Genomic DNA, 13991 nt, shown 5'->3' with positions numbered 1-13991 from the left:
ATCCGTTTCGCCTAAGTTTAAAAAATCCTACCGAGTGGAGAGCAACCCTCCCACTCGGGGGCTTAGCTGCAGTCCAGTACTCGCCTAAGTTTAAAAAATCCTACCGAGTGGTGAGCAACCCTCCCACTCGGGGGCTTAGCTGCAGTCCAGTACTTGCCTAAGTTTAAAAATCCTAGCGAGTGGTGAGCAAGCCTCTCACTCGGGGGCTTAGCTGCAGTCCAGTACTCGCCTAAGTTTAAAAAATCCTACCGAGTGGAGAGCAACCCTCCCACTCGGGGGCTTAGCTGCAGTCCAGTACTCGCCTAAGTTTAAAAAATCCTACCGAGTGGTGAGCAAGCCTCTCACTCGGGGGCTTAGCTGCAGTCCAGTACTCGCCTAAGTTTAAAAAATCCTACCGAGTGGTGAGCAAGCCTCTCACTCGGGGGCTTAGCTGCAGTCCAGTACTCGCCTAAGTTTAAAAAATCCTACCGAGTGGAGAGCAACCCTCCCACTCGGGGGCTTAGCTGCAGTCCAGTACTCGCCTAAGTTTAAAAAATCCTACCGAGTGGAGAGCAACCCTCCCACTCGGGGGCTTAGCTGCAGTCCAGTACTCGCCTAAGTTTAAAAATCCTACCGAGTGGTGACCATCCTCTCACTCGGGGGCTTAGCTGCAGTCCAGTACTCGCCTAAGTTTAAAAAATCCTACCGAGTGGTGAGCAAGCCTCTCACTCGGGGGCTTAGCTGCAGTCCAGTACTCGCCTAAGTTTAAAAAATCCTACCGAGTGGAGAGCAACCCTCCCACTCAGGGGCTTAGCTGCAGTCCAGTACTCGCCTAAGTTTAAAAAATCCTACCGAGTGGAGAGCAACCCTCCCACTCGGGGGCTTAGCTACAGTCCAGTACTCGCCTAAGTTTAAAAAATCCTACAGAGTGGAGAGCAACCCTCCCACTCGGGGGCTTAGCTGTAGTCCAGTACTCGCCTAAGTTTAAAAAAATCCTACCGAAGTGGAGAGCAACCCTCCCACTCGGGGGCTTAGCTGCAGTCCAGTTCTCGCTTAAGTTTGTAACACGCCCATATCTGCAAGGACGACGAGGTGTAGGTCGACTGCAACCTTCTCCTTCGGAGCTGCGCCACAAGTACAACGTGCGCTCCATCTCGATCCGCAAGGACAACGAGGTGCAGGTCGACTGCAACCTTCTCCTTCGGAGCTGCACCACAAGTACAACGTGCGCTCCATCTCGATCCACAAGGACAACGAGGTGCAGGTCGACTGTAACCTTCTCCTTCGAAGCTGCACCACAAGTACAACGTGCGCTCCATCCCGATCCGCAAGGATGACGAGGTGCAGGTCGACTGCAACCTTCTCCTTCGAAACTGCGCCACAAGTACAACGTGCGCTCCGTCCTGATCCGCAAGGACGACAAGGTGCAGGTCGACTGGAACCTCCTCCTCAGAGCTGCATCTCAAGTACAAAGGTGTTCCGAGTGAAGGATAAATTCCACTCGAAGGCAAGCACAAGCATATTCGGAGATAAACCAAATCCAGATGAATCCTAAGGTTCTGACCGCGGATTAACGTACTCGGGCATCAAGCCCGAAGGAGTTTAACGGTTACAAAAATCACTCGGCATCCCGAGGCAAATTTAAGGTGGAGCATAAAAGTTTGTTCACTCCGCAGGAGGAGGGCTGGCAGGCTCGACGAATTCGTCCAGGTCAATTCCATCGGCAATTCGAGTGGCGGCAGCAATGAAGGTCTCCATGAAGGATTGGAAGTCATGCTTCTTGGTGTTGGCAACCTTGATCGCTGCCAGTTTCTCTTCTCGCGCTTCCTTGCAGTGGACACGAACCAAAGACAGGGCCACATCAGCGCCGCACCGGGCAGAAGACTTCTTCCATTCTTGCACTCGACCGGGAATCTCATTAAGTCGAGTCATCAGAGACTCGAGGTCATTCTGGAGTGTTGCCCCTGGCCAGAGTGCCGTGTCGATCCGCGACATCGCGACCTTCAGTCGAGCAAGTTAGTTAACAACACCAGCAACACGAATTCCAATCGGAGTACATTCATGGCAGCCTCGTCCTTCATCGGAGAATGGATGGGGTCAAAGCTTGTCTCAACTCGCCCAGTCTCTTCCTCGAAGTTCCAGCAAAATTCTACACGTACGATTCAAAGATGAGTCAGCGGTTGTATATCGAGTCGACAATGACAAGTCAGTCGGTTCAAAGAAAATACCTTCAAGCATGACGAACAGCTTCTTGGCAAGACCTCCCAGATAATTATCCAGATCGTCCCTCTTGCGAGCAATGCCTTCCATTTTATCGTTCAGATTGTTCTTATCCTTCTTTAGACGGGTCGCTCCCTTATTGGCTTCATCAAGGGCAGTTTTCAGCTTGGCGTTTTCTTCCTCCAGTTTGTCGATTGAAGCTAGCTTCTGTTCGGCGAGTGCAGTTTTCTCGCCAGCTGCTTTCTGGGCGGCTGCAAGATCTTGGTCCTTTTTCGCCAAAGCTTGATTCATTTTCTCTGAAGGAAACAGCGCTCGGTTCAGAAAAGTAAAATAGAACCTGGTACAAAGACAAACTAGTCGGCAAACTTTCTCTTACCAGCAGCTTCATCCTTGGCCTTCTGCAGATTTGTCTTGGCCAGTTCCAGATCGAGGTTGAGCTGAATCTATTTTTTCTCCAATTTTGCAAAACAAACTCCGAGTTCACAAGATTTCTGTAATCAAGGGACAGTCAATCGACAGATGGAAAGATCAGTTACTTCAGAACAATAGTTCGGTCAATTCAAGTTGTTTTCAGACCGTAGTCGACTGCCCGCAGCCAACCACGGTCTCGGGGACTACACCCAGTGGGTGCACTTAGCGTGCCCCCACTGATTCAGTTTCCACTCGACATGGAATATCCAGGCGGAAAAAAAGAGAGAGAAGAAGATCTAAGACCATAGTCGACTGCCCGCAGTGGACCACGGTCTCGGGGACTACACCCTGTGGGTGCACTTAGCGTGCCCCCACTAATCCAGTTTCCACTCGACGTGGAATGTCCAAACCGAGTGGAAAAATCCGATTCTCAGACCACAGTCGACTGCCCGCAGTCCACTATGGTCTCGGGGACTACACCCAGTGGGTGCACTCAGCGTGCCCCCACTGGTTCAAAGATTCAATCGACAACAACATACTTAGTTCAAAGTGAGAGTTTGCCCAGTGGCAAATCAAAACACCCAGTGGGTGTACAGATGCGAAGCGCAGACAGATGAAAAGATTCTTTGAAAGAAAGTTTTCAGGTACCATATCCTAACAGAACAAGCCAAAAGAGTCAGTCGACAATCTGCTAACCTGGACGTTGCTCTGGAGAGCGGAGCTGGCATCATAAGCAGCTTGGCTGGCTTCCCGCACCATCTTCATTTTCTCCATCATAATGCCCGCCTGGCGTATAGCCTCTTTTGCATCACCCACCTGGTCCTCTGGGACGTAATGTGCAGCAAAAAGTGATGGTGGATCGGGGGAGTCTGTGCAGCTGACGCTGAAGGCTGAGCACTCGACAGTGGTATGGCGAAGGAGACGGAAGTCCGATTGGCATTGCCGACGTCCTGAATTACCGGTTCCGCCACCGGCGTCGACTGAGGCGTCTTGCCAGCGGACGTTTTCCTGTTTCTTCTCCCCAAGGGCCTCTGTGGCTCGTCCTCGTCGTCGTCGGGGAGGTCAATGACGTTGAGAGGAGCTGTAAAAAGATCAGTCACCAAAATTTCATCCCCGATTGGTTATATCGCAGTTCAATTGACAAATCTAAGACAAGATCACAGAGATTATACCTGGGTTGGAGGTGACCGCATCTTCCATGTCCTCATCCTCGTTTTTATAAGCAGAGGTCCCAGAGGTAGCGGCACTGCTAGTTTCAAGATTCATTCGGTCAAATCAAGGAAAAATGGACAGCACAAAACTTCGGGTAAAATGAAGACAGGACACTCACGCAGAGGCAACATGGATGTCAATTTTGATTCTGGGCAGCGCTTTCCGGGTCTTCTACACTACAACCTTGGACTGCTTCGGGGCCTTTTCAGTCGGCGCCGGAGACGACGTCCGAGGACGCTTTGACGACTGCCCGGTCTGAAACGGTCGCCTTGTCGCGGGCGCTTGCCGGATCGTGGGTGAGCTTGGACCGCCTTTCCCTGCGGGGAGGTGAGTCGACCTCTTCTTCATCACTCGGGTCGTCGCTCTCCTCGTCCCCTTCACCGTCAGAATGCCACTCGCCGCTTTCACCTCCGCTTGCCTCCCCTTCCGGGTCCTGCTCCTGCTCTCCGTTGGGCATCGAATACATCTCAGTAAGGGCCTAGAAGAAAACAAGCAGGACAAAATCAGTCGGTGGACCATAAACAATTGCATGATAAATCAAGATAACACTCGGTAATTCAGAGTTGGACCTTGTCTGGTTCATAGGATTGGTCGAGTGGAGGGATTCTCCTGGCCCCCTGGGGTTATCTTTGTTGCCAGTGATACCCCTCAACCACTTCTCCACCGTGTCCTCGTCGACTTCTTCTGGATGCACCCGAGTGGAATCTTCAATGCCCGAATACATCCACATCGGATGGTCACGGGCCTGAAGTGGCTGAATACGTCGTCTGAGGAAGACTTCCAGCAGATCCATACCGGTCACGCCCTCACGGATGAGGTAGACCACTCGCTCAACCAGCACCTTCACCTCCGCTTTCTCCCCCCGGGGTCACTTTCAAGGCGGAGGGCTTCTCCACGCGAGCCATGGAAAAGGGAGGAATTCCATTCGACTGTCCTGGAGTCGGTTGGTCTTTGCAGCAAAACCAGGTCGACTGCCACCCTCGGACTGACTCGGGAAGGATTATGGCTGGGAAAGAGCTCTTACCCCTCATTTGAATTCCAAGACCCCCACACATCTGAATTACTTTTGTCTTCTCGTCACTCGGATTGGCCTTTTTGACCGACTGGGAGCGACACGTGAAAATGTGCTTGAAGAGGCCCCAGTGTGGTCGACAACCCAAGAAATTTTCGCATAGAGACACGAAAGCAGCAAGATACACGATGGTGTTGGGGGAAAAGTGGTGAAGTTGTGCCCCAAAGAAGTTCAAGAAAGCTCGAAAAAAATGGTGCGGAGGCAAAGAAAACCCGCGGTCGATGTGGGTGGCGAGGAGGACGCACTCACCCTCCTGCGGTCGAGGCTCAGTCTCATTCCCCGGGAGCCGCACAGATCTATGGGGAATCAGTCCCTCCTCTGCCAGATCGTCGATGTCGTCCTGGCGGATCGTCGACCGGATCCAGTCGCCCTAGATCCAGCCGCGCGGCAGACCGGACCTCGACGAGGATCCGCCCCGGCTGGACTTCTACCCCTTCGCCTTCGCCGTCGTCTTCTTCGCGCGCTCCAGGGCCTCCGTCTTCTCTTTCCCCATCACAGCGGACAAAGCTCGAACAGAGCGGTGGCGCTGGAGCAGGAACGGACGCTGTGGGGAAAACTGAGAGGAAGGAAGAAGAATGAGGGCGCATTGTTCAAAAAACCCCAGTCCGGCGCCTTATATGAGGTTGCTTCCGAGTGACTGACCTGTAGGCCCGGACGATCTTATCAAATCCCACAACAGTCGCGCGCGCGATACGTGGCGAAAAAGGTGGTGCAGAAATCGAGGCGACCCTGCCTTATCCAGCCCGATTACTGCGGCCTCCTCCACCCCGCGCGCTTCCCAAAATTCGAATCCCGCGAGATCCGCGGATAGCAGAACAACCTGTCAGACGCAAGATCTTCTCCATATTAACACTCGAAGCTCTTTCAGCAAAAGTTCACTCGACAAAACCAGGAATGGACCAAGGCGACTGAAAAAGAAGTTGGTGTCATCATGTTGGTCCGTCGTCCGAACAATACACATCCGAAGCGCGAAAAGTGAGTCGGAAGTATTTCCAACTCCTTCTCCACTCAAACCCTGATCCATTCGGGGGCTAATGATGAAGCTATGTACCTAGGGTAGGGTCATAGGCCCGACCTAGATACCCTTCCCAAGGACATCACCCTAAAACCAGAAGCATTCGAAGAGGAGCCACCATCCACTCGACCATGAAGCATTCCACTCGGAAGACTTGAAGTCACTCGACCATGGAGACTGTCACTCGAACGCCAGAAGATCTAAAGCCACTCTGCACTGCAACGGTCGGACATTACACCATAGCTTTAATGGTCATTATGTCTCTTTATTACTAGCGTTACCAGTAACGCCCCTCACTTGATGTACCTTAAATCCCTTGTAACGTGGGCTGGCTGGGGTCTTGGCGCACTCTATATAAGCCAACCCCCTCCACACGCACAAGGGTTCGCACCCCTGTAAACACACATACGCATAATCCAGTCGACCGCCTCCGGGCTCTGAGACGTAGGGCTGTTACTTCTTCTGAGAAGGGCCTGAACTCGCAAAACTCGTGTGTACAACTTCGCCATAGCTAGGATCTTGCCTCTCCATACTACCCCCCCCCCCTATTCTACTGTCAGTCTTAGTACCACGACAGAACCGACGCTTGTTACCTTTGAAGACTGTGCATCTTCCAGACGGTTAGGCGTCATGGTCTAGAGCATCCAAGAGGAATTGTGAAACGCCGGGTGACCGAGTTTGTGAAGGTTTGGAAGTCAACTTGAAGACTTACCATGAGTGATTGGGCGAGGTCTGTGTGACCTTAGCTCAAGGAGAATACGGTAAGGACTGTGTGTCCTGGGACTACGTGTCCTTTGGTTTAAATACCAAGCCGCTCCAACCATACGTACAACTGTTACAACAGCTGGAACTGGTCTACCAAATCACTGTCTTCACCGAGCTACTGGTTCTATTTCCTCAACCCTTTCATTTCCTCGCTTACTTGTTGATGAAATTAATCGTTACTGTTTGAATACTTTGACTGAAGACTTTCTTAATTTCCTCAATCCTATTTCTTCAGTCACCTTATCTTCTGCCTGCTTATCCTGTTTACATGCTACATGTGCTCTGTGTATGTTTCATTTCATCATGATGACTATGCTACTGTCTTGTTATGCATGCACCTGAGTACTTTATCCGCTGCTTGTATTTCGTCACTTAGCAAATTCCTCAAGTAGTATTTCCTCAGTGATGAATTTGTAAAAATTGCGTATTCACCCCCCTCTAGTCGATATAACACACTTTCATGTTTTTGCAAATAAGATTCATTTTCACATTGCTTGGCATGCATCTAGGTCATGTTGTTTATTAACAATGCTAAAAGGTGTACTTCTGTATGTGAATAGCTTCAATTCGAGTTCTTCATATATTTTCTTGTAATTCATCCCATCAAATAGTTTGATATTTTTGTCATTATTTCAAAAAATTGATAACTTCAACAATCTGATCAAGTAGTTTGATATTTGTTGTCCTTATTCCATTTTTTTGATACAATTGGATGCTAATACGATCATGGCCTAAGATCATTAATGAGTAAGGACATGCATAGGGATATGGGTGCTTTCTGAAAATCTGGTCATATTTACTGACATCCACATGTAAGTTTTTCATATTTGATATAGCAGCTGATTATTTGAACTATGTTCTCAACTGCACTAGCTTTGTCATGCATTTTTCTTCATATTGGAGTGGCGGGATGAGGTTCAAGAAAGAAGGCATTAATAGCAGGGAATGGTGAGGTACACCTGCAAAGTGGTGATGAGGACCTTCGCAGGTGAAAGTTTTTCAGAGCTATAATAAGATAATCCGAGCATCAAAGTTGGCAAGGTTGATCTCTCATAGTGTATGTATCAATCGAGCTTGACTATTTATGTTCTGAAAAAAAATGCAAGGTTCAGACCACCCATTCATTAGGTTCATGCGAGCACTTGAAGAAACATGATGATCTGGAAGAAATTTCGAGCAGCTGGGTCATAGGCATTCATTTATCAGTTATACATGTGTAGTAGTGTGTAAGGCAATGAATGTATCTCCTCAAACCATTTACTGGGATTTGTTCAGGGAGTTGGTCGTGGGAATTGGGTCAGAGGAGAGAGGAGTTCAGGGACATGGGGTGTGGATTGTGCGGAAGAGGAATAGAAGATGAGGATAAATGGTAGGAGAGAGAAAAATAGGTAGATTATTATACTTAAATAAATATATATTAAATTTAGAAACAGAGTCTAAATAGTCTGTTAATTTAGCATCGACGCACCTAGTACTTCACTTTTACTAATATCTAGCTAGAATACTACTGTCTTTTCTTTCTTGTTGCTTCCAATAACTTGGTACTTATGCTTGCCTGCACCACGTAGGTTTTACAATGAAAAACTGAAGAAGTTGTGACAGCGACTAAAGGACTGAACGATTTGCTTGAAGCAAAGATGTCTAGCTGTGATACATATGGTAAAAATCTTCAGATGGTGACTTCTTTTCAGCTGCTATTGATATATGTATGTGCTCATAGGTCACAACTCATGAAGTTACTTCCTTTTGACTTTGGGTTTTAGATATATATGTGCTCATGGGTCAGAACCGATGAAGTTACTTCCTTTTGGTGAAGATCTGAATATCATCATGATCTTGGCCAAGAGGCAGACATTTCAGAAGGTACGAGCTGGGAGCAATATAAGTGATCAGGTTGCAGGAACACCAGGAACGCCACCGTACTTCCTTATGGTTACTTCCTTTTTGGTTTGACGGGTGATACTAACCACAAAGTCGCGAATCCCTCTCCCTTTACTGAGAACATGAAACTGTGTGCTTTTTATGGGAAAAGAATCCTATACGACCTGGTTGTACGCAGCTGAACGGGAGACCCTCTCCAGCGTCTGACAGCTGGCAATACAAATCTCAAAGCAGCAACATCTCGTTCCCCACTTCATCGTTTCCAAATCGCGATTCCTCTAACCTGTTCGATTATCCAAAGCTTCCAAACACCAGCCGCCGGTATGCTCCTTGACTGTAACGCCGGGATAATTAAGCTACAGTAATCCCACGATAACGGTGCCACGTCACCCCGGTTACTGTTGTTAATATCGCGTTGGATCAAAACTTTTCAAAATTTAAATTCAAAATAATGTCAACAATAAAAGTTTTTCAAAATTTAAAACAAAAATGTTCGGGGTGTGCAAATAAATGCCTAGGAATTTATGGTGTGGGATCCATGCTTTTATAAAAGACCTAAATACTTAAAATGAATTACAACAGAAAAGAAAATAAATAAAGAAAAGAAAATAGAAAAATAGAAAACTAACTAACAAAAAAAATAGAAAAGAACCCCCCCCCCCAACTGGGCCAGCTGGCCCAGCTGTTAGCAAGGCCGGCCCAACTGGCCCAACCGGCCACCCCCCCAATTTCCTTATCCCCCACCCGGTGAGACCCCGAACCCCCACCGACACCCCACTCCTCCCCCGAAATATCTCCCTCCCCCCTCTCTCCCGATTGGATCGGGAGGGGGAACAAACCGCACCGACGCCGCCGACGATCACCGCCGCCCGAAGCTGCGTCGCCGCCCTCCACCTCGCCGGACCTCCCCACCGGCCTGCTACCCCTACGCACGTCGTCTCCGTCTCCTCCTCGCCCCCCGTTGCCACGTTCCCTACAACCGCGGTGAGGACCACGACCGCCCCTCTCCCTCACCCCGCGGTCACCGCGCTCCGCCCGCGCGCGCCCGAACTTGCCCGCGGCCACTGCCACTTTTGCCTCATCCGTGCGCACGCGCCTCGCCCGAACGCCGCCGTCCATGTCCCTGCTTCGCCGCGACACTTGCCGAGCACCGTCACCGCGCTCGCCCCGCTCCTACCTCCTGCCTCGTGCGGCGTAGCCACTGCAGCCCCGCGCTCGCCCGCTCGTGCGTGGCCTCGCCCGCGCCCTTGCCCGCCGGACTGTGCCGCTGGCCGCGCCGTCCGCAAGCCCTGCTGCGCTCGTCGCCAGGCCGCGTCCGCCGCCTCCCCGCACCGATGCGCGTGGCCTCCCCACACGCGTCGTAGTCGCCCGCAACCGCACCCCTCCGCGCCGGCTTCCTTCGCCGGAGACGGCCGGCCGGCGTGCCCCGCCGTGGCCGCCGGCGCGCTATGGCGCCCGTACCCCCCGCTGCGGCCCGGTCCGCCCCTCGTTCTGGCGTCGCCCTGTTAACCGCCACCCGTGCGCCCGCTATGGCCTCTGGCCCTATGACAAGTGGGCCCTTGCCCAGAACGTTTTGAAAAAAAATTAGTAAAAAGAAAAATTAACTAAATTAAAAATAATAATTAATTAATTAATTAACTAATTAATAATTAATGAAAGAATTAATTAATTTAATTAATCCTGATTAGATTAGCCTAATTAATTAATTAACCTGACTAATCTGTTATTTAAACTAATTAAATTGGTTAATTAGTTAACAGTGTATGACAGTGGGACTCGCATGTCAGTTTGACCCAGTCAACACCTCTGTTGACTGCTCACGTCATGCTGATGTCATGCTGACGTCCGCATGCACTATTCTGGATAATGTTGAATTAAATTAATTAAATAAATTCTAAAAATTATTTAAAACTTTAGAAAATCATATAAAATAAATCGCAGCTCAGAACGACGAGACGAATCTGGATACGCAGCCCGTTCGTCCGCCACACATTACTAGCATAGCGAACACGCAACTTTCCTCTCCGGTTCATCTGTCCGAAAACGTGAAACACCGGGGATACTTTCCCGGATGTTTCCCCCCTTCGCCGGTATCACCTCCTACCGCGTTAGGGCACACCTAGCATCGCGTATTAGCTCGTTATGTATTGTGATGTTTTTCTTGCTCCGTATTTACTGTTTCTTCCCCCTCTTCTTCTCCGGTAGACCCCGAGACCGTTGCTGATGCCACTGAGTACGACTACGGTGATGACGACCCCTTCTTTCCAGAGCAACCAGGCAAGCCCCCCTGATCACCAGATATCGCCTATTCTTCTCTATACTGCTTGCATTAGAGTAGTGTAGCATGTTACTGATTTCGGTTAATCCTATTCTGTTGCATAGCCTGTCATTGTTGCTACAGTTGTTACCCGTACCTGCTATCCTACTGCTTAGTATAGGATGCTAGTGTTCCATCAGTGGCCCTACACTCTTGTCCGTCTGCCATGCTATACTACTGGGTCGTGATCACTTCGGGAGGTGATCACGGGCATATACTATATACTTTATATACATGACACATGTGGTGACTAAAGACGGGTTGGCTCGTTGAGTACCCGCAAGTGATTCTGATGAGGGGGCTGAAAGGACAGGTGGCTCCATCCCGATAGAGGTGGGCCTGGGTTCCTGACGGCCCCCGACTGTTACTTTGTGGCGGAGCGACAGGGCAGGTTGAGACCACCTAGGAGAGAGGTGGGCCTGGCCCTGGTCAGCGTTCGCGGATACTTAACACGCTTAACGAGATCTTGGTATTTGATCTGAGTCTGGCCATTTGGTCTATACGCACTAACCAACTACACGGGAACAGTTATGGGCACTCGACGTCGTGGTATCAGCCGAAGCCTTCGTGACGTCAGCGACTGAGTGGCGCGCGCCGGATTGGACTGGAACGCCTGCTAGGCTAGGTCTGCTTCCGGCCGCGTTCGCAACGTGCAGGTGTGCAATGGGCGATGGGCCCAGACCCCTGCGGCATAGGATTTAGACCGGCGTGCTGACCTCTCTGTTGTGCCTAGGTGGGGCTGCGACGTGTTGATCTTCCGCGGCCGGGCATGACCCAGAAAAGTGTGTCCGGCCAAATGGGATCGAGCGTGTTGGGTTATGTGGTGCACCCCTGCAGGGAAGTTTATCTATTCGAATAGTCGTGTCCCTCGGTAAAAGGACGACCCGGAGTTGTACCTTGACCTTATGACAACTAGAACTGGATAGTTAATAAAACACACCCTTCCAAGTGCCAGATATAACCCGGTGATCGCTCTCTAACAGGGCGACGAGGAGGGGATCGCCGGGTAGGATTATGCTATACGATGCTACTTGGTGAACTTACCATCTACTCTCTTCTACATGCTGCAAGATGGAGGCTGCCAGAAGCGTAGTCTTCGACAGGATTAGCTATCCCCCTCTTATTCTGGCATTCTGCAGTTCAGTCCACCGATATGGCCCTTTACACATATACCCATGCATATGTAGTGTAGCTCCTTGCTTGCGAGTACTTTGGATGAGTACTCACGGTTGCTTTTCTCCCTCTTTTCCCCTTTCTATACCTGATTGTTGCAACCAGATGCTGGAGTCCAGGAGCTAGAGATCCCGAGGATGATTCTACATGGAGTTCGGCTTCGAGGAGTAGTTAGGAGGTCCCAGGCAGGAGGCCTTGCCTTTTCGATCGTTGCTACTTTTGTGCTAGCCTTCTTAAGGCAAACTTGTTTAACTTATGTCTGTACTCAGATATTGTTGCTCCGCTGACTCGTCTATGATCGAGCACTTGTATTCGAGCCCTCGAGGCCCCTGGCTTGTATTATGATGCTTGTATGACTTATTTATGTTGTAGAGTTGTGTTGTGATATCTTCCCGTGAGTCCCTGATCTTGATCGTACACATTTGCGTGCATGATTAGTGTACGATCGAATTGGGGGCGTCACAAGTTGGTATCAGAGCCGACTGCTTGTAGGAATCCCCCTTTCCAACTCCTTGGCCGAAGTCGAGTCTAGTCATTGAAAAACTTTTACTAACACGGATGTGTGGCTTACGGGCCCACGTCACCATTGGGTGATATTAGGATCTTTTACTCCTTGTCTATACTCTGGGACTCTGATCTCTCTTCTATTCGGGTTAAGTGAATTTTGCTAAATCTAACATTAGGATCTCGTTATCACTTTCACCCGGAGAGCCCCTTATTACTGATGATCGTCTGCTGCACATGAAGACCCTGAAGATACTCTCCGCTGATAACCCGAGAACTTGTGTTCATCGCTTTTGCAATTCCCTTTCATCGATAAACTCCTATGGATAACCACGTATACTCGCCATTCATACAATGTTTCCCAGTTGATCTTATTATTACAAGATACCCCGAAATTCTCTCTGTTGTTCCGAGAATCCTTTGAGCTTACTGCCTTGCTGTTCTTTGTCACTTGAATACCCCTACGGATAATTCTCGCACTTACCGAGTATCCGCTCATCCCCAGTTGATTCAAGTATTTCACAAAAGTGTTCAAAATACCATTCGATATTCCGAAAATCCTCAGGAGCCTTTTGCTCTTGAAATTCTTGCTTACTTGCATTATGATTAATCTTAAGTCTCGTAATCTTATTAGCATCTCTTGTCATTATCATTTCGAGTCCGTTGATTCAATCTGTTGCGAATGCTCGCAATCCTCAATCAGAGCCTAGAATTCATCCTTCCGGCTCAGACGTCATTTGAAACGTGAACTGGTTATCGACCAATCAAATTGCCGTCGGTTGTACCCCTAAGTCTGTTCAACTTATCCATTCTTAATCAGACCATTGGATTCTGATCCCTTGATTTGGAAATGATAATTCCTTTGTATTTGAGCTTTGAATTACTCAGTTGTTTTTATAGTCCAATGCCCTTTCGTTCCTTCTTCCTCTGATAGAGTACCGATACTCGCATCAGCTCCGTTGTAGACCACAAGACCCCTTGTTGGGTTATTATCCGACAGTGCCCTTCATATTCAATAACCTTGTGATCATTTCCATGGATATATAATGCCTTTGGCAATTTGTATCCTCTGCTTGATAACCATACTCTACTTTTGAGCTGGTCATTTTACTCTTGAAGTTTGAGGTATATGTTTCTAAGATGCCCCGATGGATTGAACCTATACCTTCCCTAAAAACCGTATGAACCCGAAGGTTTTCACAAGCCATACCCTTCTGGTATTTTACCAGATAATTTTCTACCATACAACTTCATCGAATGCGAGAAGTGAATGAAAGGTTATGCATTGGAGAAGTGGGAGTCGACCTTGAACTTTGTGTTCATGCCCATGGACACGATGTAGATCTTATCATTAAAAGCTTCTCTTAAATTAATTATTCCCTTGGTATAAGTTCATCTTATATCTAGGATCTGGCCTTTTGCAATCGTGGTTCCGACCATGT

The sequence above is a fragment of the Triticum aestivum genome, chromosome 5D (assembly GCF_018294505.1).
Source record: "Triticum aestivum cultivar Chinese Spring chromosome 5D, IWGSC CS RefSeq v2.1, whole genome shotgun sequence".
Classification (NCBI taxonomy): domain Eukaryota; kingdom Viridiplantae; phylum Streptophyta; class Magnoliopsida; order Poales; family Poaceae; genus Triticum; species Triticum aestivum.
Note: the sequence above shows the minus strand (reverse complement) of the source record.